Below are 27,407 nucleotides of genomic sequence, written 5' to 3' on the forward strand. Positions count from 1 at the left end.
TGAACGTACATATCGTAAAGGATCAGAAGAAAAGCCATGCATGAAACGTAAAATTAGATCTGTAAAATGTACAAACCCTAAGTTATGAACATTTATACTTTAAATTCTTACATCTCCCTTTACTCAGTTACAGATCTTTTTTTTATATTTATTTGTTGTTTATTTAAATAGGCAAGTCAGTTAAGAACTAATTCTTATTAACAATGACGGTCTATCCCAGCCAAACCCTCGCCTAACCTGGACAATTGTGCGCCCGGTCACGGCCAGATGTGATACAGCCCGGGATCAAACCTGGGTCTGTAGTGACACCTTAGACCGCTGCACCACTCGGTCCCCAAACTATGTACAAACTTTTGTCAGGAATGTGGCATCTGCAAAGGACATGAACCGAACATAGCTTGTCAAAGTTAGCTAGTCAATCAAGCAACTCAAGCCCAGACGTTAGTGTTGCTTTGCAGCTTCTGGTTTCATTTCCAAAATAAATGTTGAGAGCTTGTTTCAGAATGGCATTCGATAACAACGTTGTACCAGCAGATGGCATGGTATAGGCTTGGGCCAAATTACTTGTGTGAGAGTGATACTCTAAAGATCCAGACGAGCCTTGTCTAGAATAACCACCTGAGCTGCAAAATAGAAAGTAAATATGATTTAGGCTTATTCCACTATCTAAATATGCCATGCTTTTGTGTTATTTAATGGCAATATAATTGCATAATACATTTTTATAGCAGCGTCGGGCTACTGTGGTGATCATGTAACCTAATGAATCACACTTTTCCCTGTATTTGGGAGCACGTACTGTAGGCCTTATATTAGGCATTTTGACTGTTGTATTTGCAAATTCCACTCTGTATGTAGGCTTGTAAGAGCCAAATTAAATATTGAAATATTAAAGTGATAGGCTAAAGAATTTCTGAGAATTTAGATAATTTCAAATACACACATGGCTTTCAATAAACAAATGGATAAGACTGTTCTATTCTCTTTGATTTAGTTCCTATTGCATCTCAGACAAATTACAGAATGGATGACATACTGACTGAATGAAGGATTAATTAAATGTTCAAATATGTTGGACTGATGAGTTGCACACCTCATGCATGCTCTGCACTTTATTTTGGCTAGTAGGCAAATATGTCTACACTAGGGTATAAAGACTATGGCTGCATACCTCTAGAAGGGGATCTTCTGAGGCTGAGGGGTGCTTTTCCGAAGGCGCATGGTGCTGCATGAAGATCACAAGCTCTTCAACTGGGCAGCAGTATTGCGATGGAAGGGATAGCCTATACGGAGACCACCAAAGACCACTGCAACAGAGTTATTGTAAAGCGTGAGAATAAACTTATGCCAGACTTAGCCTACGTTTAACCTCACCCTTGTTAATTTCAAAGTCCATATGTTCATGTCGACGTCACCCAGAGATATTCCCATGCTGTAGAGATGCACCTAGCGGACTGAAACTTCACTGTTGTAGGCAGAATACAGCGCATGCTATCCAGACTTGCACTGGCAAACAAATCAATTACATTAGCTACCTAAATGTGAAGTAAACTCAACTGTGGAGTAATAGAGAATGGAGACTTTTAACTTGTAAAAAGTGCAGAATACCTCTTTCCGGTTTCTCTGACTTAATTTTTTTTTATACTGCGTTAAGCTTGTTTGTGTAGCACTCCTCACAGGGAGTTTGGTGTCCGTTTTTTTTGTTGGTGAAATGGAACTGCCAAAACTCTGAAAGGTATTATTGTATGTTAGAATTGCAACACAAGATTTGTTCAAGCCTAAAATGTGAGTCTGTAATCGTAACATGGTGTTTGAATGTTCACAGATGAAATTTCACGTTTACGTTTCATGTTTCAAGTATGGCTTTTATTACGATCCTAACCATTTATGTATGGATTTTCTTGTGAACCTAACGATACGTGCGTTCAAACTTTTGGCAGCAATCTGGCTACATAAATTCAGTTCTGACTACAAGGTGTGGCCAAAAGTTTTGAGATTGACACAAATATTATTTTCACAAATTATGCTGCCTCAGTTTGTATGATGGCAATTTGCATATCCTCCAGAATGTTATGAAGCGTGATCAGATGAATTGCAATTAATTGCAAAGTCCCTCTTTGTCATGCAAATTAACTGAATCCCCCCAAAAACATTTCCACTGCATTTCAGCCACATAAGGACCAGCTGACATCGTGTCAGTGATTCTCTCGTTAACACAGGTGTGAGTGTTGACGAGGAGATCACTCATCATTGCTTTGCACAAAAAGGGCTTCACAGGCAAGGATATTGGTGCCAGTAAGATTGTACCTAAATCAATCATTTATCGGATCATCAAGAACTTCAAGGAGAGCGGTTCAATTGTTGTGAAGAAGGCTTCAGGGCACCCAGGAAAGTCCAGCAAGCGCCAGGACCGTCTCCTAAAGTTGATTCAGCTGCGGGGTCGGGGCACCACCTGTACAGCGCTTGCTCAGGAATGGCAGCAGGCAGGTGTGAGTGCATCTGCACGCACAGTGAGGCAAAGACTTTTGGAGGGTTGCCTGGTGTCAAGAAGGGCAGCAAAGAAGCCACTTCTCCAGGTAAAACATCAGGGACATACTGATATTCTGCAAAAGGTACAGGGATTGGACTGCTGAGGACTGGGGTAAAGTGATTTTCTCTGATGAATCCCCTTTCCGATTGTTTGGGGCACCCGGAAAAAAGCTTGTCCAGAGAAGACGAGGTGAGCGCTACCATCAGTCCTGTGTCATGCCAACAGTAAAGCATCCTGAGACCATTCATGTGTGGGGTTGCCTCTCAGGCAAGGGAGTGGGCTCACTCACAATTTTGCCGAAGAACACAGCCATGAATAAAGAATGGTACCAACACATCCTCCGAGAGCAACTTCTCCCAACCACCCAGGAACAGTTTAGTGATGAACAATGCCTTTCCAGCCTGATGGAGCACCTTGCCATAAGGCACAAAAATAACGAAGTGGCTCGGGGAACAAAACATCAATATTTTGGGTCCATGGCCAGGAAACTCCTCAGACCTTAATCCCATTGAGAACTTGTGGTCAATCCGCAAGAGGCGGGTGGATGCACAAAACCCCACAAATTCGGACAAATTCCAAGCATTGATTATGCGATTATGGACTGCCATCAGTCAGGATGTGGCCTAGAAGTTAATTGACAGCATGCCAGGGCAGATTGCAGAGGTCTTGAAAAAGAAGGGTCAACACTGCAAATATTGACTCTTTGCATCAACTTCATGTAATTGTCAATAAAAGCCTTTGGCACTTATGAAATGCTTGTAATTATACTTCAGTATTCCATAGTAACATCTGACAAAAAATGTCTAACGACACTGAAGCAGCAAACTTTGTGGAAATTAATATTTGTGTAATTCTCAAAACTTTTGGCCACGACTGTACATCAATTCCCCCAAGGTCAATCCTTTTTTTAAAGTATTAAATACTTAAATGCTTACCTTGTACCAATGTTTTTCCTCTGTAGTGGTGTACCTTTCTTTGTTTGCATTATTGTGAAGGTCTATACACACACTGAACAAAAATATAAATACAACAATTTCAAATATTTTAACGAGTTACAGTTCATATAAGGAAATCAATCAATTGAAATAAATGAATTAGGCCCCAATCTATGGAATTCACATGACTGGGAATGCAGATCTGTATCTGTTGGTCACAGATAAAAAAAAATATATAAAAAATAAAGTTAGGGAGGTGGATCAGAAAACCAGTCAGTATCTGACGTGACCACCATTTGCCTCATGCAGTGCGACATCTCCTCAGCATAGATGTGATCAGGCTGTTGATTGTGGCCTTTGGAATTTTGTCCCAATCCTCATCAATTGCCGTGCAAAGATGCTGGATATTGGTGAGAACTGGAACATGCTGTCGTACACATCGATTCAGAGCATCCCAAACAAGCTACGTTTATTTTTTTATTTCACCTTTATTTAACCAGGTAGGCTAGCTGAGAACAAGTTCTCATTTACAACTGCTACCTGGCCCAGATAAAGCAAAGCAGTGCTACACAAAAAACAATACATAGTTAAACATGGAATAAACAAACATACAGTCAAAAACACAATAAATAAAAAGTCTATATACAGTGTGTGCAAATTAGGTAAGATAAGGGAGGTAAAGGCAATAATTAGGCCATAGTTTTTTTTTCAATTTAGCAATTAAACACTGGAGTGATAGATGTGCAGAAGATGAATGTGCAAGTAGAGATACTGGGGTGCAAAGGAGCAAAACAAAATAACAGTATGGGGATGAGGTAGTTGGGCTATTTACAAGATGGACAATGTACAGGTGCAGTGATCTGTGAGCTGCTCTGACAGCTGGTCCTTAAAGTTAGTGAGGAAGATATGAGTCTCCAGCTTCAGTGATTTTTACAATTCGTTCCAGTCATTGGCAGCAGAGAACTGGAAAGAAAGGTGGCCAAAGGAGGAATTGGCTTTGGGGGTGACCAGTGAAATTTACCTGCTGGAGTGCGTGCTATGGGTGGGTGCTGCTATGGTGACCAGTGAGCTGAGATAACGCAAGGCTTTACCTAGCAAAGACTTATAGGTGACCTGGAGCCAGTGGGTTTGGCAACGAATATGAAACGAGGGCCAGCCAAAAAGAGCATACAGGTCGCAGTGGTGGGTAGTATATGGGGCTTTGGTAACAAAATGGATGTCACTGTGATAGACTGCATCCAATTTGCTGAGTAGAGTGTTGGAGGCTATTTTGTAAATTACATTGCCAAAGTCAAGGATTGGTAGGATAGTCATTTTTATGAGGGTATGTATGGCAGCATGAGTGAAGGATACTTTGTTGCAAAATAGGAAGCCGATTCTAGATTTAATTTTGGATTGGAGATGCTTAATGTGAGAATGGAAGGAGAGTTTACAGTCTAATCAGACACCTAGGTATTTGTAGTTGTCCACATATTCTATGTCAGAACCGTCCAGAGTAGTGATGCTGGACGGGCGGGCAGGTGCTGGTAGCGATCGGTTGAAGAGCATGCATTTAGTTGTACTTGCATGTAAGAGCAGTTGGAGGCCACGGAAGGAGAGTTGTATGGCATGGAAGCTCGTCTGGAGGTTAGTTAACAGTGTCAAAAAAAGGGCCAGAAGTATACAGAATGGTGTCGTCTGCATAGAGGTGGATCAGAGAATCACCAGCAGCAAGAGCGACATCATTGATGTATACAGAGAAAAGAGTCGGCCCGAGAATTGAACCCTGTGGCACCCATAGAGACTGCCAGAGGTCCCGACAACAGGCCCTACGATTTGACACACTGAACTCTGCCGATAAGAATGTGGTGATTGACAGAGTCAAAAGCCTTGGTCAGGTCTATGAATACAGCTACACAGTATTTTCTCTAATCGATGGAAGTTATGATATCGTTTAGGACCTTGACCGTGGCGGAGGTGCACCCATGACCAGCTCGGAAACCAGATTGCATAGCGGAGAAGGTGCGGTGGGATTCGAAATTGTCGGTGATCTGTTTGTTAACCTCTTGAGCTTATGGCTCAATACTGCCCCCGTTGGAGGAAGTGCGTGCCCATAGTAAACTGAAAATATTTTTTTCCAAAATTGCTAATATATGCATATAATAATAATTATTGAATAGAAAACACTCTAAAGTTTCTAAAACCGTTTAAATTATGTCTGTATGTAAAGCAGAACTCTCAGGGCAGCCTTTCTCCCAAACTCTCTCTTGTCAAGAGAAAAGTTGGGTCAACTTTGACGTCATCGCCCCCACCCTTCCCAGGCAGCTACCGATCTGGGAACAGTATGTATTTGTTCAGCGCGATGTCTGCTTTCAATTGGCACGTTCATTGTTTGAATTTCGCGCTCCCTCATCCTTTGGCGGGCGAAAATGCCCGGTTCACTCTCACATACATGCACTCTATTGCGCGCGGCCGATTTGGGGAACGTTCTTTTCCAATAGACACCAGTTGAAGCCGGTTCGTTTGTTCGCGATGATCATTGTTTTACATGATAAAAACATCATTTTGCTCGATTCTGCACTTAGTTTGACCAGTTTAGTCAACATATAATATGTAATTTTGAAGTTTGATTGCGCAAGAGTGCGGGACCAGAAGGAGCAGAAGTTATTTTGGGTGCATTTCAGCTGAAGCTGTTAGCATATGCTAATACAAAGACGCACAACTTGAAACCAAACGATGTATTGGGTAAGTATGACTCCTTCTACGTCTTCTGATCGAAGAACATCAAAGGTAAGGGAATATTTATGTGGTTATTTTGGGTTTCTGTGGACTCCAAACGTAGAGGAGACACTGCTAATATCTGAGCGCCGACTCATAGCATAGACTAGTGAACGAATTCTGTAACGTTAAAAATAAATGTAACACAGCGGTTGTATTAAGAAGAAGTGTATCTTTGTAACTATATGTAGAACATGTATATTTAGTCATGTTTATTGCTTGTTATCTGACGTTATCTGTCCGAGCTATCATAATTTCTCCGGACATTTTGAGTAGCATTTTTGGGTCATTGTAAACAGAGATTTATGGATATTAATGGCATATTATTGAAAAAAAAAAAAATGTACTGTGTAACATGTAATATTACTGTCATCTGATGAAGATTTTCAAAAGGTTAGTGAATTATTTATTTTTTAATCCTACTTTTAAATTTTATATTTTCTGGGACAAAACGCTTGCATTTTGTTTCGGTGGTGGTCTAATATAAATGTGTGCTATGTTTTCGCCGTAAAACATTTTAGAAATCTGACTTGCTGGGTAGATGAACAAGGTGTTTATCTTTCATTTGAGCTATTGGACTTGTGTAGGTGTGGAGGTTAAATATGTCTAAGAATATTTTTTCACATTTTGCGTTATGCTAATGAGCTTGAGCCGTAGTCACGATCCCGGATCCGGGATGGGTAGCATCAAGAGGTTAACTTGGCTTTCGAAGACCTTAGAAAGGCAGGGTAGGATAGATATAGGTCTGTAGCAGTTTGGTTCTAGAATGTCTCCCCCTTTGAAGTGGGGGATGACCGCGGCAGCTTTCCAATCTTTGGGGATCTCAGACGATACGAAAGAGAGGTTGAACAGGCTAATAGGGGTTGCAACAATTTCAGCTGATAATTTTAGGAAGAGAGGGTCCAGATTGTCTAGCCCTGTTGATTTGTAGGGGTCCAGATTTTGCAGCTCTTTCGGAACATCGGCTATCTGGATTTGGGTGAAGGAAAAATGGGGGAGACTTGGGCAAGTTGCTGTGGGGGGTGCAGGGCTGTTGACCAGGGTAGGCGTGACCAGGTGGAAAGCATGGCCAGCCGTAGAAAAATGCTTATTGAAATTCTCAATTATCATGGATTTTTCGGTGGTGACGGTGTTTCCTAGTCTCAGTGCAGTGGGTAGCTGGGAGGAGGTGCTCTTATTCTCCAATGGTTTTACAGTATCCCAGAACTTTTTGGAGTTTATGCTGCAGGATGCAAATTTCTGTTTGAAAAAGCTAGCCTTTGCTTTCCTAACTGCCTGTGTATATTGGTTCTGAACTTCCCTGAAAAGTTGCATGTCGCGGGGGCTATTCAATGCTAATGCCGTACGGATGTTTTTGTGCTGGAAAAGGCCAGTCAGTTATGGACTGAACCACGGCTATATCTGTTCCTGGTTCTACATTTTTTGAAAGGGGCATGCTTATTTAAGAATGTGAGGAAAGCACTTTTAAAGAATAACCAGGCATCTTCTACTGACGGAATGTCCTTCCAGGATACCCGGGACAGGTCGATTTAGAAAGGCCTGCTCACTGAAGTGTTTTAGGGAGCGTTTGACAGTGATGAGGGGTGGTCATTTGACCGCAGACCCATTACGGATGCAAGCAATGATGCAGTGATCGCTGAGATCCTGGTTGAAGACAGCAGAGGTGTATTTAGAGGGCAGGTTGGTTAGGATGATGTCTATGAGGGTGCCTGTGTTTAAGGATTTGGGATTGTACCTGGTAGGTTCGTTGATCATTTGTATGAGATTGAGGGCATCAAGCTTAGATTGTAGGATGTCCGGGGTGTTAAGCATGTCCCAGTTTAGGTCACTTAACAACACGAGCTCTGAAGATAGATGGGGGGCAATCAATTCACATATGGTGTCCAGGACACAGCTGGGGGCAGAAGGTGGTCTATAGCAAGCGGCAACGGTGAGAGACTTGTTTCTGAAAAGGTGGATTTTTAAAACTAGAAGCTCAAATTGTTTGGGCACAGACCTGGATAGTAAGACAGAACTCTGCAGGCTATCTCTGCTGTAGATTGCAACTAGCCCCCCTTTGGCAGTTCTATCTTGTCGGAAAATGTTATAGTTAGGGATGGAAATTTCAGGGTTTTTGGTGACCTTCCAAAGTCAGGATTCAGACATGGCTAGGACATCTGGTGTCGCAGAGTGTGCTGAAGAAGTGAATAAAACAAATTAACCTCTTGAAACTAGGGGGCACTATTTTCATTTTTGGAAAAATAACGATCCCAAAGTAAACGGTCTATTGTTCAGGACCAGATAATAGAATATGCATATAATTGGCCTCCCGGGTGGCACAGTGGTTAAGGGCGCTGTACTGCTGTACTGCTGTACAGCGCTAGCTGTGCCACCAGAGACTCTGGGTTCGCGCCCAGGCACTGTCGTAAACGGCCGCGACCGGGAAGTCCGTGGGTTGACGCACAATTGGCCTAGCGTCGCCCGGGTTAGGGAGGGGTTGGCCGGTAGGGATATCCTTGTCTCATCGCGCACCAGCGACTCCTGTGGCGGGCCCGGGCGCAGTGCGTGCTAACCAAAGTTGCCAGGTGCATGGTGTTTCCTCCGACACATTGGTGCGGCTGGCTTCCGGGTTGGATGTGCGCTGTGTTAAGAAGCAGTGCGGCTTGGTTGGGTTGTGTATCGGAGGACGCATGACTTTCAACCTTCGTCTCTCCCGAGCCCGTACGGGAGTTGTAGCGATGAGACAAGATGCGACAAGATGTATCCTACTTAAAAATTGGATACAACGAAATTGGGGAGAAAATGGGATGAAAAAAAATTTAAATAAAATAATATGCATATAATTGACAGCTTAGGATAGAAAACACTCTCAAGTTTCCAAAACTGTAAAAATATTGTCTGTGAGTATAACAGAACTGATATTGCAGGTGAAAGCCTGAGAAAAATCCAATCAGGAAGTGAATCTTATTTAGAAACCTCTGCGTTCCTATGCGTCCCTATTGAACAGTTAAAGGGATATCAACCAGATTCCTTTTTCTATGGCTTCCCTAATGTGTCTAGTGTCACAAGACATAGTTTCAGGCTTTTATTTTGAAATATTAGCGTGAGCGACAACATTGGTCACCTGGTGGCTCTCAGAGTGATTTGTGCGTAATAGACAAATGCGGCCATTGTTTCTCTCGCTCCTACTAGGAAGCCAACTGACCCAGTTGATATATTATCGAATAGATATTTGAAAAACACCTTGAGGCTTGATTATAAAAAACGTTTGCCATGTTTCTGTCGATATTATGGATCTAATTTGGAATATTTTTCAGCGTTGTCGTGACCGCAATTTCCGGTCGATTTCTCAGCCAAACTTGAAGAACAAACGGAGCTTTTTCGACTACAAAAAATAATCTTTATGGAAAAAAGGAACATTTTCTATCTAACTGGGAGTCTCGTGAGTGAAAACATCCGAAGCTCATCAAAGGTAAACAATTTAATTTGATTGCTTTTCTGATTTTCGTGACCAAGCTGCCTGCTGCTAGCTAGGCATAATGCTATGCTAGGCTATCGATAAACTTACACAAATGCTTGTCTTGCTTTGGCTGTAAAGCACAATTTCAAAATCTGAGATGACAGGGTGATTAACAAAAGGCGAAGTTGTGTTTCAATACATTTCACTTGTGATTTCATGAATATTTTCTAGTAATATTTTGTTGTCCGTTGCGTTATTCTAATTAGTGTCAGTTGATGACAATTCTCCCGGATCCGGGAGCGGTAGTTCCAAGATTAAAGTAATGATGGACTGTCGTTTCTCTTTGCTTGTTTGAGCTGTTCTTGCCATAATATTGACTTGATCTTTTACCAAATAGGGCTATCTTCTATAAATCACCCCTACCTTGTTCAAACACAAATTAACTTTTTTCAAGGCAAACCTGCTCATTGAAATGCATTCCAGGTGACTACCTCATGAAGCTGGTTGAGAGAATGTCAATGTCAAGAGTGTGCAAAGCTATCAAGGCAAAGGGTGGCTACTTTGAAGAATCTCAAATATAAAATAGATTTTGACTTAACACTTTTTTGGTTACTACATGATTCCATATGTGCTATTTCATAGTTTTGATGTCTTCATTATTACTCTACAATGTAGAACATAGTAAAAATAAAGAAAAACCCTTGAATGAGTAGGTGTGTCCAAACTTTTGACTGGTACTGTTTATATAAGCCTTCATAATAAGGTAGGCCACCTATAGTCTGATGTATTTTCTGTTAAACATAACTTGTTGATAAGAATTTGTTCTTAACTGACTTACCAAGTTAAATAAATGTTACATTTAAAAAATAATAATATCAAACAGCATCAATCAATTCCATGAAACTGTTGAAACCAATTATGTTTACACTGAGTGTACAAAACATTAAGAACACCTTCCTAATATTGAGTTTGGATTTGACATCACACCAACGCAAAACTTGATTGTTAGCTTCTGGTCTGTGTCCTGGTGTAGCTAGCTATGGATGGAGATGGGAATCTAGTGTTTCTAGTTCAAAATGATTGAGTAAAATTGTCATTTGAGCAGCTACTGAAAATCAAGGAGAATTGGAGGACTCCAAAATTGTGCAGGGGAGAGTAGCCACGGGGTGGGTCACAGCTTTCAACACTGAGAATAGTAAGTTAAAGATGCTGTTTTTCTGGCCATGCCTTCTATTTGACGAGAGCACATATTTGCTCAACAACCCTGAAATTAAAGCTCTTTGGTCGAGTCCGGATCAACAAGGTTTTCGACCAGGCCGCAGTAATCAGAAGCACAACGAACAGGTGAAGAAACATTCTGTTTAGCTCACATAATATAATTGTAAAGTATGCAGGAAGGTCTGTAATTATATTAACGTGACAAAAACACATGTAGACATTAATAATTTCAATTCTATAGCTTCCCAAAACATTTTTACACTGGTGGGGGAGTGCCAAGATGGAGGCGCGGTGGCTTCAAAACAGCACGTGCCAAACATTTTCTAGGAATCTTTTCCGTAAATAGAAAATATTAATTAATCACACGCATGAATCTGCTTCACTTTTCATAGGAGGTGCGTAATAGGCTCAGCCTAATCACCACGCAACATTTTCCATGAACTTCGCTTCATCACCATTCAGATGAATGCCAATATTCCGATTCTAGATCCAGATTACCCCATCCCTGCGCCTAGCTTCAGATTATTTGAATGACTGTAACAAAGACAGTACAGTATGAAGATAGGCAGAAATAGCCTCTCCAATAGAAATCCTTGTTCACATTTGCCATGGCAACGTTGGCTAGCTAAGCTCATGAACAAAAACACGTCATTGTGTCTAACGGTCGTCTTACGTCAAACTGCACATGTGCAGGCTGTCAAATCAGTTTAACTTGATTGTTAAACAAACAAATACTGAGCAGCATAATTACTGTGTGTAAAATAAAACACTTCACATATCCTGAACCTCCCCCTATGATGGTGTCACACACCACAACAAACTCAGTGTCACACCTTCCAGACCCACCAGGTAGCGCTCCTGTTTGACACCTTTTGGCCATAGAGACATGGCCAGGAGAGAATGGCCGGTGGCAGAGGAAATGTGTGTGTGTGTTACAGTGCCTTCATAAAGTATTCGTTCCCCTTGACTTATTCCACAGTTGTTGTGTTAGAGCCTGAATTTGTCACATCCTGATCTGTTTCACCTGTCCTCCTTATTGTCTCCACCCCCTCCAGGTGTCGCTTTTTTCCCCCAGTGTATTTATCCCTGTCTCTCTGTGCCATATGTTTCCAAGTCAACCAGTGGTTTTCCCTGTTCTGCTTTTTGCATTCTTCTTTTTCTAGTCCTCCTGGTTTTGACCATTGCCTGTTTCTGGACTTTGTACCCGCCTGCCTGACCATTCTGTCTGCCACTTTTAAACTCCTGGACTCTGGTCTGGTTTTGACCTTTTTGCCTGTCCCCGACTATTCTCTTGCGCACCCATTTGGATTAATAAACATTGTAAGACTTCAACCATCTGCCTCCTGTGTCTGCATCTGGGTCTCGTCTTGTGCCTTGATAGAACAAACTGGCCATGACAGGCTCAGCAGACTTGGTCCGCCACGCTGACCAGCTCCGCCACACTGTCTCCCTGCAGGGAGCCACCATTAGGAGACATGAGGAGTTGGTACAGGGCCTTTTGGAAGGGCTCAGGTCCTTGACGGAACACCACGACCATGGGTTAAAGGCTATTATAGAGAAAATCAGGGAGTTAGCTCAGAGGCTGCCTGCCACCTCTGAAAAATTCCAGTCACCCCAGTAATTTTTCCCCTATCTGTGGAGTTTGTACAGCCTACCCCGGCTCCCCAAGAACCCTGCTTACCAACTCCGGAGTGATATTCGGGGAATCCTGGTACCGTCCGGGGTTTTCTTTCTCAATGCACGCTTATTTTTGAGCAATAGTCATCTTCATTTCCTTCAGACCAATCGAAGATAGCATTTATAATTACGCTATTGTCGGGAAAGAGGCTTTTCTGAGCTACGGCAGTTTGGGAACAACAATCTGCCATTTGTGGTCATCTGGAGGAATTCATGGCAGAAGTGAGAAAGGTATTTGAATCTCCGGTTCCCGGGAGAAAGGCAGCCAGTAAACTGCTTGTCTTACATCAAAACTCCCCTAGTGTGGCAGACTATGCGGTGGACTTTCGCACGTTGGCCGCCGAAAGTGCCTGGAATCTGGAGTCTCTTTTCGATACTTTTATGCACGGATTATCTGAGGAGGTTATGGATGAGCTAGCTGCTCGGGAACTGCCGGTGGACCTCGACTCCCTTATCACCTTGACCATTAAAATTGATGGACGCCTAAGGGAACGCAAGAGTGAGAGGAGGTCTGGTCTTGGGCACACTTGTGCACCCGATATGGCACATTCACCTCCTATGAGGATCTGAAGGCAGCTCTACCGAGATGAGTCAAGGCCACCCGACTTCTCTCGTGAATCTACGACGGGTGAGTTGGACACTCCTGAGCCTATGCAGTTGGGAAGAACTAGGCTATCAGTTTGGGGGTGCTCACTGAGGATGAATAATAACTGTTGTCTGTACTGTGGAGGGGCAGGACATTTTATAGCTACCTGTCCTATTAGGAAACCCCTGTCTCTAGTGGGTACCAATACTATGGTGAGTTAGACTGGGAGTTCCCTAATTCCCATCACCCGCACACCCCTTTTTGCTCTTGTGCTGTGGGGAGACCAATCTAAGTCTCTCCGAGTGCTCGTTGACTCAGCGGCTGATGAAAATCGTATGGATGCCACGATAGCTTCGGCGCTTGATATTCCCACTCAGCCTCTGTCTGTGCCCATGGATGCTAGGGCACTGGACAGCCGCTCTACAGGGGAAGTCACCCATAGTACTGTGCCCGTTCAATTACGGGTTTCTGGTAACCACAGTGAGACAATACAGTTCCTCCTCATTACCTCTCCCTATGTTCCGGTGGTTTTGGGATTTTCCTGGCTTCAAAAGCACAATCCGATGATTGGACCACAAGCTCCATCCTGGATTGGAGCCCATTTTGCCATTCCCAAATCAAATCAAATTTATTTATATAGCCCTTCGTACATCAGCTGATATCTCAAAGTGCTGTACAGAAACCCAGCCTAAAACCCCAAACAGCAAGCAATGCAGGTGTAGAAGCACGGTGGCTAGGAAAAACTCCCTAGAGAGGCCAAAACCTAGGAAGAAGCCTAGAGAGGAACCAGGCTATGTGGGGTGGCCAGTCCTCTTCTGGCTGTGCCGGGTGGAGATTATAACAGAACATGGCCAAGATGTTCAAATGTTCATAAATGACCAGCATGGTCGTATAATAATAAGGCAGAACAGTTGAAACTGGAGCAGCAGCACGGTCAGGTGGACTGGGGACAGCAAGGAGTCATCATGTCAGGTAGTCCTGGGGCATGGTCCTAGGGCTCAGGTCCTCCGAGAGAGAGAGAGAGAGAGAAAGAGAGAATTAGAGAACGCACACTTAGATTCACACAGGACACCGAATAGGACAGGAGAGGTACTCCAGATATAACAAACTGACCCTAGCCCCCCGACACATTAACTACTGCAGCATAAATACTGGAGGCTGAGACAGGAGGGGTCAGGAGACACTGTGGCCCCATCCGAGGACACCCCAGACAGGGCCAAACAGGAAGGATATAACCCCACCCACTTTGCCAAAGCACAGCCCCCACACCACTAGAGGGATATCTTCAACCACCAACTTACCATCCTGAGACAAGGCTGAGTATAGCCCACAAAGATCTCCGCCATGGCACAACCCAAGGGGGGGCGCCAACCCAGACAGGATGACCACATCAGTGAATCAACCCACTCAGGTGACGCACCCCACAGAATACCATGACCCCCTGGAAGTGTTCAGTAAGGCCCGTGCTACTTCCCTTCCCCCGCACCGTCCCAGGCACTACACCACCTCAGGGTTTATTGTATTCTCTGTCTGGACCAGAGACCAAAGCTATGGAGGAGTACATAGAGGAGTCTCTGGCCGCTGGGGCCGTCCAGCTGCATATCTTTGTGGAGAGGAAGGACAAGACCCTGCGTGCGTGCATTGACTACCGGGGACTTAATGACATTACTGTCAAGAATCGTTACCCCCTACCTCTCCTCGGCGTTTGAACCTCTCCAGGGGCCCAACATATTTTCTAAGTTGGACCTTCGGAAAGCCTACCACCTGGTTCGGATATGCGAAGGGGATGAGTGGAGGACAGCCTTCAACATGGCCAGTGGACATTATGAGTACCAGGTCATGCCATTTGGACTCACCGAAATCCCCGCTGTTTTCCAGGCTTTGGTCATTGATGTGCTTCGGGACATGCTAAACTGGTTAGTGTTCGTGTACCTTGACGAAATCCTGTTTTTTCCCGATCTGCACAAGAACATGTTCTACAGGTTCTTCAGCACCTCCTGGAGAACCAACTGCCCGTGAAAGCCGAGAAGTGTGAGTTCCACCGCTCTATTATCACCTTTCTGGGATATGTCATTGCTGAGGGCAATGTTCAGAGGGATCCTGGAAAGGTGAAAGCAGTGGTGGATTGGCCTTGACCAACGTCCAGGGTGCAGTTGCAATGGCTTCTTGGTTTTGCAAACTTCTACCACCGTTTCATTTGGGACTACATCACCCTGGCCGCCCCCCTCTTGGCACTCACCTCTCCCAAGGTACCATTCAAATAGTCTCCAGCTGTCTACAAAGCATTTGTTGACCTGAAGCATCGGTTCACAGCAGCACCCATCCTCATCTATCTGGACCCCTCGCATCAATTTGTGGTGGAAGTGGATGCTTTGGTGGGGGCCATCCTGTCCCAGCGATCTGCCCAGGACCAGAAGCTTAAACCCTGCGCCTTCCTGTCCCATTGTCTCAATCCTGCTGAAAGGAACTAGGATATTGGCAACTGAGAACTCCTGGCGGTGAAGATAACGTTGGAAGAGTGGAGGCACTGGCTGGAAGGAGCAGAACAGCCATTCCTGGTCTGGGCCGACCATAAAAACCTGGAATATCTCCGTAAAGCCAAGCACCTCAACTCCAGGCAGGGCTGGTGGGCCCTCTTGTTCACCAGATTTAACTTCGCCATCTCCTACCACCCAGGGTCAAAGAATGTGAACATCCTTGACCTCTGAAACAATTCTCGATACCTCATGCCTTGCTGTCACTGTGGATTGGGGTACTGAGAACCTGGTTCGCGAGGTACAACACTCCTAGCCTGGACCTGAAGGGGGCCAGGTCCTGGAATGGGCTCATGCCTTCCTTCAACAATGTTTCTGGTTGCCCACAATGGTCCCTGACGTCTCTGCCTTCGTCACCACATGCACGGTGTGTGCTCAAAACAACTGGCCGCTGCAAGCTCCTTATGTCCTCCTGCAGCCCCTACCGGTTCCTCATCGTCCCCTGTCTCATATGTCACTGGGCTCCCTCCATCTGATGGCAACACTGTTATTCTGACGGTAGTCGACCGGTTTTTCAAGGCCACCCATTTCATCCCTCTCCACAAACTACCTTCTGCCAAGGAGACAGCCCAGCTTATGGTGCAGCATGTCTTCCGGATCCATGGACTCCTGGTAGACATGGTCTCCGATTGGGGTCCTCAGTTCTGGAAGGCATTCTGTGCCCTTATTGTCGGCCAATCTGTCATCCGGATTCCATCCCCAAACTAACGGTCAGTCGGAGCAAGCCAACCAAGACCTGGAGACCACCTTAATGTGCCTGGTCTCAAACAACCCCACTACCTGGAGCCGTCAACTGGTCTGGGTGGAGTATGCCCGGGACACTCTTCTCAGTTCTGCCACGGGACTGACCCCATAGAGCACTCGAAAGGGGAATAAGCCTCCACTCTTCCCTGAACAAGAGCAGGAGGTCAGAGTACACTCGGCCCAGATGTTTGTCCGCTGCTGTCGACGTAGCTGGAGAAGAGCCAGGGCGGCTATTCTCAAAACCAACTCCAGGTATCGTCGACAAGCGGACCGTCGCCGGACCCCAGCTCCCCGCTACCGCAGAGGGTATGGCTGTTCACATGGGACCTGCCCCTTTGGGTAGAGTCCCGCAAACTGTCCTCTCATTTCATTGGACCTTTTTCCATCTCTAGAGTCCTGAGTTCCACTGCTGTCCGTCTTGTGTTACCCCATACCCTCCGTATTTACCCTACCTTCCATGTGTCTAAGATTAAGCCTTTGTCTCACTGTTCTTTGTCTTCTGTCCCAAGGCCCCCCCTCCCCGTGTCATTTGCCGGCCTACACGGTAAAACGACCACGGGGCAGGAGTTTCCAGTACCTGGTTGACTGGGAAGGTTAGGGCCCGGAGGAGAGGTGCTGGGTTCCCGCTAGAGACATCCTGGATCCAGCCCTCATCACTATCTTCCACCGCCGACACCCCGTTCTACCGGGTATGCGTCCAGGTAGGACACCAGGTGGGGTCCCTGGGGGGGGTAATGTCACACCCTGATCAGTTTCACCTGTCCTCATTATTGTCTCCACCCCCTCCAGGTGTCGCTTGTTTTCCCCAGTGTATGTATCCCTGTGTTTCCTGTCTCTCTGTGCCAGTTTGTCTTGTATGTTTCCAAGTCAACCAGCGTTTTTTCCCGTTCTCCTGTTTTTTGCATTCTCCTTTTTCTAGTCCTCCCGGTTTTGACCCTTGCCTGTTTCTGGACTCTGTACCCACCTGCCTGACCTTGACCACGAGCCTGTCTGCCACTCTGTACCTCCTGGATCTGGTTGATCTGGTTTGATCTGATCTGGTTTTGACCTTTTTGCCTGTCCACAACTATTCTCTTGCATACCTCTTTGGATTAATAAACATTGTAAGACACCAACCATCTGGGTCTCACCTTGTGCCTTGGGATTCAATTTTTTTTTTCCCACCCACCTACACACTACCCCATAATGACAAAGTGAAAACAGGTTTCTAGAATTGTTTGCAAAATGTACTGTAGTAATAAGACAGCTGTGGGTTACAAAAGAAATAAACAGGGAATTTAGTCTTATGACCACCAGTATTAGCATACTCACGAAGTGACCGGAGACAAGACACACCATAATGAACGTTGGCCGTGCATAGTAGATCACCTGTTGGTGTAGATTCTTCAGGAAATGAAAATAAAATGAATACCAATGTTCTATGGTCAGAGGCGATAGGACAGCTATCCTTTGCTTTAAACTGTTCATCGGCACGTTCTGTTTTGTCCTTAACTTCCACAATCAGTCAGTGTACAGATGTAGGATCTTAATTTGATCACCCTGTTGCAGGAAAACTCTAGGAGAAGAGCAGCCTGCTGGTTTTAGTGGGTGGATAGAGACATTAACCTGATTAAGAAGGGATATCACACATGGCAAAAATGGTCTAGTCCAGTTTCTTCTTCAAGCAGGTGCCCTAAACCTGCCCCCTGACCAAACCAATGCAAAATGTAAAAATACTCTCAATTAAAGATTTGTAAAAGTCCGTCTAGTACAGTCAACATGGAATGAGATCCATGAAAAGAAACTGGTGCACAGAGCTTGTTATAGCTGTATGACTGCTTTGTCGTGTTTAGAGGGCTGGTGTGTAATAGAGATATGACCTTTTCTGCATCGACTTGCAAAAGTACATTAATCCCTGGGGTCGGCTATTAACACAGGAGCTTTTTCATTTCCTGGGCCTGAGAGGTAGCTAAAGTAAATAAGACTCCGTACACACACACATTGGAATTGCTGAAAGTTGATTAGCACTAAATTGTTTTCAATTCTCACTAATCTTGCTCAGTATAATAATGCCTTTATTGTGTGTGTGTGTATACTGCAAATAAATTCATTACAAATCCTAAAATGTGATTTTCTGGATTTTTTTTCCTCATTTTGTCTGTCATAGTTGAAGTGTACCTATGATGAAAATTACAGGCCTCTCATCTTTTTAGGTGGGAGAACTTGCACAATTGGTGGCTGACTAAATACTTTTTTTGCCCCACTGTACGTGATGAAAAAGAGCGCCACCAACTCATGATCAACTTAGAGAGGTGCCAGTTTAGAATAGAGACAATCAACCCCGGTGTCCCCGCTCAGAGGGATAATGACATAACAGGAGACATACTCAAGTCAGTCATTTATCGCTTTAAAACACACACACACATACATTGAACAGTAGATAGCGATGGTGATAATGATAAAGGTGTAGTAGAAGTGGTTGTGATAGTGGTATTATATTGATAAGAAAGCGTAAGAATACACAGGCTGTAGTGATTACTAAAGCAGTGTAGACTTGTATGCTAATGTATTAGCAGCAATGTACATAAGGTGCTATACAACGAGCAAAGCAATGGAACATAGCCGCTAATAAGGTGATTAGCATAGCATACACAGTTGATAAGAAAGAACAAATAATCAATAGCAGTGCAATTGTAACTGGTGTGAAATGGCTAGCTATTTAGCGGTGCATGCAAGTAGCATTTGAATCGGGGACGTCACACACTCTGAGAACTTGAAGTAATTGTTCCCCTTGCTCTGCAAGGGCTACAGCTTTTGTGGAGCGTTAGGTAACGATGCTTCGTGGGATGCGGTTGTTGATGTGTTCAGAGGGTCCCTGGTTCGAGCCCAGGTTGGGGCAAGGTCAGGGATATAAGCAATACAATTACATAATGTTAACAGTAAACAGTAGATAAATACCAATAAATAGAGTAGAAAGTGCAGTAAGCAGCTAATAGCAAAGGCACACAAAGCTGCAGTAATAATATTTAGCAGACACTTTTATCCAAAGCGACATACAGACATGTGCATAAAATGTACAAATGGGTGGTCCCGGGAATCAAATCCACTACCCTGGTGTTACAAGCGCCATGCTCTATAAAGGACCACAGTAAATAAGCACGATACAATACACACTATTTACAAAGGTGAGTTGGCATTCTAACAATGCTAGCCTGTAATTAACATGAGTTGACTGGTGCCCAATATCGGGGGCCAAACTTGATTTTTTAAAATGTATTTATAAAAAAAACAATTATTGATTAAAGCAAACACTATACAGTACATCTGACTGCATCAAATAAGGTATCATTCGATAGGCCTGTCCTGTGCTTCAAATTAGTTAACTTGCTACACCCAACTGTACTACATAGCAAAATGACATCACCGTCCATGTTAAAGTTTATTTGGCTCATGAGATCTAAATGTCTCTATATGGACTTCCGCATTACTGTCTTAAACCCTTACGTTTGGTACCAATGTTTTCATCTTGAGCAGGGGATTATTAAAAAAACTACTTTCGGCACTGTAGGTCCTGTGTCACGCCCTGGTCTAAGTATTTTGTGTTTTTCTTCTTGTATTGGGTCAGGCCAGGGTGTGGCATGGGGTTTTTGTATTGTGGTGTGTTTTGTCTTGGGGTTTTGGTGTGTATGTATTGGGATTGTAGCTAGTGGGGTTATCTAGCAAAGTCTATGGCTGTCTGGAGTGGTTCTCAATCAGAGGCAGGTGTTTATCGTTGTCTCTGATTGGGAACCATACTTAGGCAGCCATATTCTTTGAGTTTGTCGTGGGTGATTGTCCTTAGTGTCGTTGTTCCTATCTCTTTGTTTATTTACATAAGTATTGTTCTAGTATATGTTCTTCGTCTTATTAAAGAAGATGTATTCATTTCAGGTCGAAGGTAGGATAGGAGGGAGAGTTTTTCCATTCAAAAAATCTGATTTTTATCAGATTTTTCAGTTTTTGTTTCTATTGGCTTCTGTGTAAAAGAGAGCATTTTTTGTGAAGATGGCACAGAAAAATCCCCACATAGGGGTACCTGGGATTGGTCTGGTTAATACCGTGGGGTTCTCTTGGACAGATAAGGAGAAGGAGCCCTGGGGGAGAGAGACCTTCGGGAGAAATGTTCTGATGGGATGCCTACAGCTGGAAGTAAAAGATGTACTATGCCTTCAAGGGAATCCCATCGAGAAAGGATATGACGTTACGTGATGTGACGTTACAAGTGGAAGAAAAACACGACGAAGTTATGAAGAAGGTGAGAGAAGGAAAAGGAGCGAAACCCCTGTGTCATTACACGGTGACCAGCCTGGCAAGGAACAATTTCAGGGTGGTCACCGTAACAATGTACAATCCGCACGTGAAGGATGAAGAGGTGAGGGCCTTTCTGGGGAGATTTGTGGACAACATATCCTCAGTAAGGCTCCTCAGGGACTCCCTGGGATTCTGGAACGGAAGAAGAGCTTTCCAGGTGCTTCTCAGGGAGGACCCGAATGGTGTTGGTGGCTACCTCCATCCTCCGGCGATGTTCTCCCTGGGGGCTGACAGGGGGACTCTGTATTACGCACGTCAGCCCCCGTTCTGCAGGCGTTGTATGGCCTACGGCCATATCCTGGCCTCGTGCAGCTCCAAGAAATGTCGTTTTTGTGGGTCGGGAAGAGCACGAGGCCAAGGAATATGACGAGCCCAAGGCTTGCCATGGGTGTGGCTCGAGAGCACACCTGTGGCGTGATTGCTCGGCTCGTCACAGGTCATACGCGTCTGCAGCTGGGGGGGGAGCGGGGGATGGGGGGAGGAAAGAAAGGACGCGTGCGGATTGTACGGATGGCACAGGGGAAAAGACGGCAAGAGAAGAGGATGGGAAGAAGGAAGAGGCGAGAAGAAAGAGGAGTGAAGATGGAAAGAAGGAAAAAGAAGGAGAGAAGAAAAAGAAGGCGGAAGAACGGGAAGGAGCGGAGAAGAGGGAGAGTGGGACAGTGGTGCGAGAAGGAGTGGAAGAGGGAACGGTGACAGTAACGGGGACGGAGGGAGGTGTGGAGATGGGAGATGGGGGAAAGGAGTGGGGGGACAGCCTGCCAAGTTTCTTTGAGGACGAGACAAGGGAATTGGTGGAGGGGTTAGCGGGGATGGGACGTTGTGTCTCCCCGCTACCTCCTTCACCAAAGAAGAAGGGGAAGAAGAGGGTAAGTTTGGCAGGTAGTGAGAGGGAGGGGGTGTGGGGGGGGGGGACTAAGAGATCGGCGGGGGGGGGGTACATTGGCCTCCCTGTTTGCCTCAGCCCCTTACATCCTAGGGGGGATGACTCCAGTGAGGGGTCTGTGGGCGGTGTGCTAGAGGGATCCCAACTCCTGTGTGAGGAGTTGGGGTCCCCTACACTCGGCCCCGAGGCAAACAGGGAGGGGGGGGGAGGGTGGGTGGTGGTGAGAAACCCAGGGTGCAGGGCACCCTGCCTAACACACTGCCTGCATCCTGGGTTGGAGAGATGGAGGAGGACGGGGGGGTGTCAGGAGTGGAGAGGACGTCCCCGCCGGTGGAGATGGACCAGGGGAGCATCGGGTGAGTCTCCTGGTTTTTCTTTGGTTTTTGGGGTTTATTTGTTGTAAATAATTAAATGAATATTTCTGTTTCTTTTTTTAGTCTAAATGTTAGGGGGTTAAGGGATGAGGGCGTTTTTTTGTTATTTAGAGGGTGTGGGGTTTGATTTCTGTTTTTTACAGGAGGTTCACCTGAGGGATGGTGGGGATGTGTGTAGATTTAGGAGGGAGTGGGATAAGGGGGAATCTTTTTGGGGCATAGGAGGGGTGCACTCAACAGGAGTAGGGATTCTGTATGGGAATAGAGAGGTTAAGGTAGAGAGCACTTTTGTTATAATGCAGGGTAGAGTATTGGGGATAGATGTAAAGTATAGAGAAGCTAGATATAGGTTAATTGGGAGATGATGGACTGTCTGGCGCCCCTGTGTGTTACAAACAGGCACTTGGTGATAGGAGGGGATTTTAATATAGATTTAGGGGTAGGTGGTGATAGCAGTGCAGGCGCCATCACTGGGCTAATGGCTTGCCATGGTCTGGTTGATGGTGGCCTGCACACTACTCCGGCAATGGTCGGTCCTACATGGCGCAACTCCAGGGGGGTTGCGCGGAGGCTCGACTACATTTTGTATCCAGGTCTTTGGGTCAGTTGTCTGGGCGGCTGGTGCCTGTTTTCTTCACGGATCACGACGGGGTGTTCCTGCAGGTAGGGTCGCCAGTCTGCCTCTTCGGTAGGGGGTACTGGAAGTTAGATCGGGATATACTGGAGGAGCAGGCTTTCGTTGACGCATTTTTTTTGTTTCTTTCGGAGGCTTGACGGCCTCCGGTCCATGTGCGAGGGGGTGTTAGAGTGGTGGGATTTAGTTAAGGTGAGGATTAGGGCTTTTATAATAGGATATTGTAGAAGGAAAAAAAAGGGAGGAAAGGAGGGAGGTGGATCGTATCCAAAGGTTAATTGAACTCGAGTACGAGGCAGGCAACCTCGGCGGGTCGATTGACTGGGAGAGATTCGCAGCCCTAAAGGCGCAGCTCAGGGAGCTGCAGGAGCAGAAGGCTCGAGCTTTCCTGGAGCGTGCGCATAGTGGCTTTCTAGAACATAATGAGACTTGTTCCGCTATGTTCTTTAACGGTTAGGGCCAGGCAGAGTAGGAAGGTAATGCATGGAGTTAGGGAAGAAAATGGTAGTATAGTAAGTAAACCAGAGGAAATGGTCAGGGTGACAACTGATCATTTCCAAGGTTTATTTAAGGAAAGGGAAATAGATGTAGAGCAGGGAAACGTGTTTTTAGAACACTTGTCCCGGCGGTTGCCAGAGGACATTAGAGACGTGATGGAGGCCCAGATCTCACTAGAAGAGGTTGAGAGCGCTCTTAGGAGGATGGGAAAAGGGAAGGTGCCTGGGATGGATGGGCTGCCGGCTGAGTTTTACCTCAAGTTTTGGGGTATACTTGGACCAGTGGTTCTCGAAGTCTTGAAGGCCATCCTTGAGACGGGGGTCCCGGGGGGATCAATGGCTGTTGGTGTGCTGTCACTTCTTTATAAGAAGGGGGAAGCAACTGACCTTGGCAACTGGCGGCCATTGACCATGCTGTGCGTAGATTACAAGATTCTTGCAAAGGTTTTAGCAGACCGGTTGCGCACAGCCCTTCCCTACGTCGTCCACGAGGATCAGACGTGCGGGGTAGAGGGCCGCTCTATAAGATGGAACCTACAGTTGATCAGGGATTCCATCGCTTGGGTTGAAGATAGAGGGCTGCCTTTAATGGTAGCAGCGCTAGATCAGGCGAAAGCTTTTGATCGCGTGAATAGATCTTTTCTATTCAGGGTGTTAGGTAGATTAGGATTTGGGGAGAAGTTTATAGGATGGATTCGTACATTATATGTCGGAGCGGGGTGTCGAGTTAGTGTAAATAGTCACTTAGGTGACGTTTTTGACCTCTCGTCTGGGGTCAGGCAGGGATGCCCACTCTCGGCTCTCCTCTTCGTTCTGTACATGGAGCCTCTGGGGGCTGCCATTAGGGCAGACACAGGGGTGGAGGGCTTGTTGATCCCTGGGAGCAGTGGGCTGCGTGTTAAGATGACGCAGTACGCCGACGACACTTCCTTGCTGTTGTGCAAGGACTCGTGCCTGACAAGGTCTCTTGCCATCATTGGGGATTTCACCCAAGCGTCGGGGGCGGTTCTGAATCATGCAAAGTCTTCCGTTAAGTATTTCGGAAGATGGCGCGGTAGGACGGATGTGCCTGGGGGGTTATTTCTCTGTGAGGGGGCCCTGAGGATTCTCGGGGTCCATTTTGAGACCTCTGGCTCAGCGACGCTGAACTGGAACATGGGTATCGCAGTGGTACAGAAGAAGCTAGCAATGTGGAAGGCGAGGTATTTGTCTTTTATGGGCAAGGTCCTGGTACTAAAGGTGGATGTATTGCCATCTCTTTTGTATTTGGCATACATCTACCCATTGCCGACTTGTCTGAGAAGGTCTCTAGTGAGGCTTGTGTTTCAGTTCATGTGGGGTGGCAGGTACGAGTGGGTCGCCAGGGCGCGCATGCTCTGTCCCATCAGGGAGAGAGGTAGGGGGGTACCACATCTCCCCCTCAAGCTGGACGCGATTTTTGTTTCTTTCTTGTTGACGGAGCTTGCTCATCCGGTTATACACCCGTCCGGTTACTTCCTGCGGGTGTTCTTCTCGTATCAGGCGAGAAGCGTAATGGTGTGGTCTAACGCGGGTCCTCGGGTGGAACAGCTGCCGTGGCACTTTGGCCATCCGGCCAAGTGGCTGCGTGCGCACCCCGAGGTTGAAGTTGCCCGAGTAGGTTTAGACCACAGGCACCTGTACGAGGAGGTCAGGCAGGCAGGGAGTCCTGCACCTGTAGCGGGCATCTCGTCTGTGGTCTGGGAGGGAGTGCAGGCGCGGGGCCTGGACAACAGGCTCAAGGACCTGAATTGGTTGAGCCTCCACAAGTGCTTGCCGGTATGTTCCATCATGTACCGGCATAGTTTGTCGCGATCCCCCACCTGTCCAAGATCTGCTTGTGGCAGGGAGGAGACTGTGCGCCATGCCTTCTGGGACTGTGCCTTTGCCGGACTAGTATGGGCTAGGGCACGGGTGTTGCTAGGTGTGGTTAGGAGTGACTTTGTGTTGACATGGGCTAGGCTAGAGAGAGGCGTAGGGAGAGTGAGGGGAACGGATAGGGACAGGTTTCTGCTCTGGCTTCTCATGAGTCTCTTTAAAAGGGGACTGTGGGAAGCCAGGCAGAATTTAGTCAAGACAGGGAGAGATTGGGGGGTGGAAGGGATAGTGAGGAGGGTGGAAGGTGATTTGAGGGGGAGGATGAAGAGGGAGGAGAGGAAGTGGGGGCAGCATGCTGCACGGGAGAGGTGGAAGGGGGGATTAGGGATGGGAGTGTTAGAGTGAGATTTGTAAGGGGATAGATTAGGGAAGGGGAGATAGGGAAAGGGTTAGGTATTGGTTAGGTATGACGGGGAGGGACGATGCTCCCCTGAGGTTTGTTTTTGTTTGATGTTTTTGCAAATAGAATTAATTAAGAATGAATGAGAATTACGATTTTGTAAAGTATGAATGGTATAGATGGTAATAAATTATTTTTTCAAAAAAGAAAATCTCTTTATTTATTTACACAAGTATAGGCTGTTTCGGTTTTCGTTACGTTCTTTGTTTTGTAGTGTTTTGTGTTTATTCGTGTTTCACGTTGTTCATTAAACATGGATCGCAATCTACACGCTGCATTTTGGTCCGACTATCCTTCACACCAAGAAAACCGTAACATCCTGACAGCAGCTTACCAGACATGAAAGCTAAAAATACAATACATTTTTTAATAGATATGTGTGTGTTTGTCTGATTTAGACACAGATTATATCAAACAAAAAGGCTGATCAATACATGTCTTTGGTGTATTGTTTGTCCATGTCCAACAGAAGGGGCCACACCACAGTCAAATTCATGTAAGTAGAACATGTAAGGGTCCCATGTGGTTCAGTTGGTAGAGCATGGTGCTTGCAACGCCAGGGTTATGGGTTCGATTACTATGGGGGACCAGTATGAAAATATTCAAATGTATGCACAGGATAAGACTGATAAAATAAAATAAAATATGAAAATGCAACATGTAGGAGTAGTACTGCAATTTGCAGATTTTCTTTTACCATTGCTCATAATTTAATGATACATTTGAACAATATAAGACAAGTAAACCTTCTTGTGGTGTCATGCAGCCTCTGTTTGAAACAACAGTTGGAAAGGATTCACAGGGTGAAAAGACAAGTTCATTCACAAATTACATTTTCATAAACAAAATGATGTGATTCAAAAGATTTTGTAAAGCAAAAATAATATTTGTATGATGTATTTGAGCCTGTGCTATTGTAGCAGTGTGATGTTGTTCCCTAGATTATGCACCAAGTTGCACACAAGGACCATTTCAAATAGGCCAGGTCAAGAGGGGATGTTAATAATTTGATAATAATAATAATTCAGTGTGTTTTTTTAAATTTAATTACAGCTGCATAGCTAATGTTATTCTTTGGTGTACAAACACTTTTTCATATCAATATTGTACATACATGTGATTGTAAACGTTTTGTATATTTTGGTTTGGCCCATCGCGGGTTATCTGATATTTCCGTACCACCTTATTGTTCTCTTTTGCCGGACCTTCGGCATAGCAAGGTATGTTGTCCTTGGCTCCGAAATTGTTTAATATAAAACCGTCGTAATGTTACACAATATACTGTTATGCTACCATAAATTTGTTACAATGTGGACAATATAAAGATTTACGTTGACAAGTTTCACCGAGCTCGCTAACTAGGGTACCTATGTTAACTTGTGAGTTCTTGGGACAGTGTTTGTGAGTGTCCATGTGCATGCGCAGGTGCCGGAGAGCTGTGACTGCGCCAAGGGCTAAAGTATTGTGTGTTGTTTCTTCGTGTGCAGGTATGTCTTTTATTTTGTCCAAATTATGTTCTATATCATTTTTCTTGTATTGTATGGTGTGCTGTTGAATGTGTGCACGCAGCACCTGTTATTTCTTTTTGACGGTCTCTTTTGCCTGACCTTCGGCATAGCAAGGTGCCGGAGAGCTGTGACTGCGCCAAGGGCTAAAGTATTGTGTGTTGTTACTTCGTGTGCAGGGCAAATAAAAATAATTCAACTAGCAGACCTCCAGTTGTGTCAGCGTCCTAATTAAAAGTACACAACGCAGAACGAACCACGCTACACTATGACAATTAAGTAAGTCTGACATGGAAGTGAGGAACCGCTGCAACTCTTTGTAGTCTTTTAGTGGTTCTGGAGGCAGAGGCCCGTTTAGCTCCAATAACATCCTATGTTATGGGGATACCACATGACATGACTGAAAACTCTAAGATCATTAATGTAATGGGTAAACTAATAGAACCCGCTAACAATATGCAAAGCA

The sequence above is a fragment of the Oncorhynchus tshawytscha genome, linkage group LG04 (genome assembly GCF_018296145.1).
Source record: "Oncorhynchus tshawytscha isolate Ot180627B linkage group LG04, Otsh_v2.0, whole genome shotgun sequence".
Taxonomy (NCBI): Eukaryota; Metazoa; Chordata; class Actinopteri; order Salmoniformes; family Salmonidae; genus Oncorhynchus; species Oncorhynchus tshawytscha.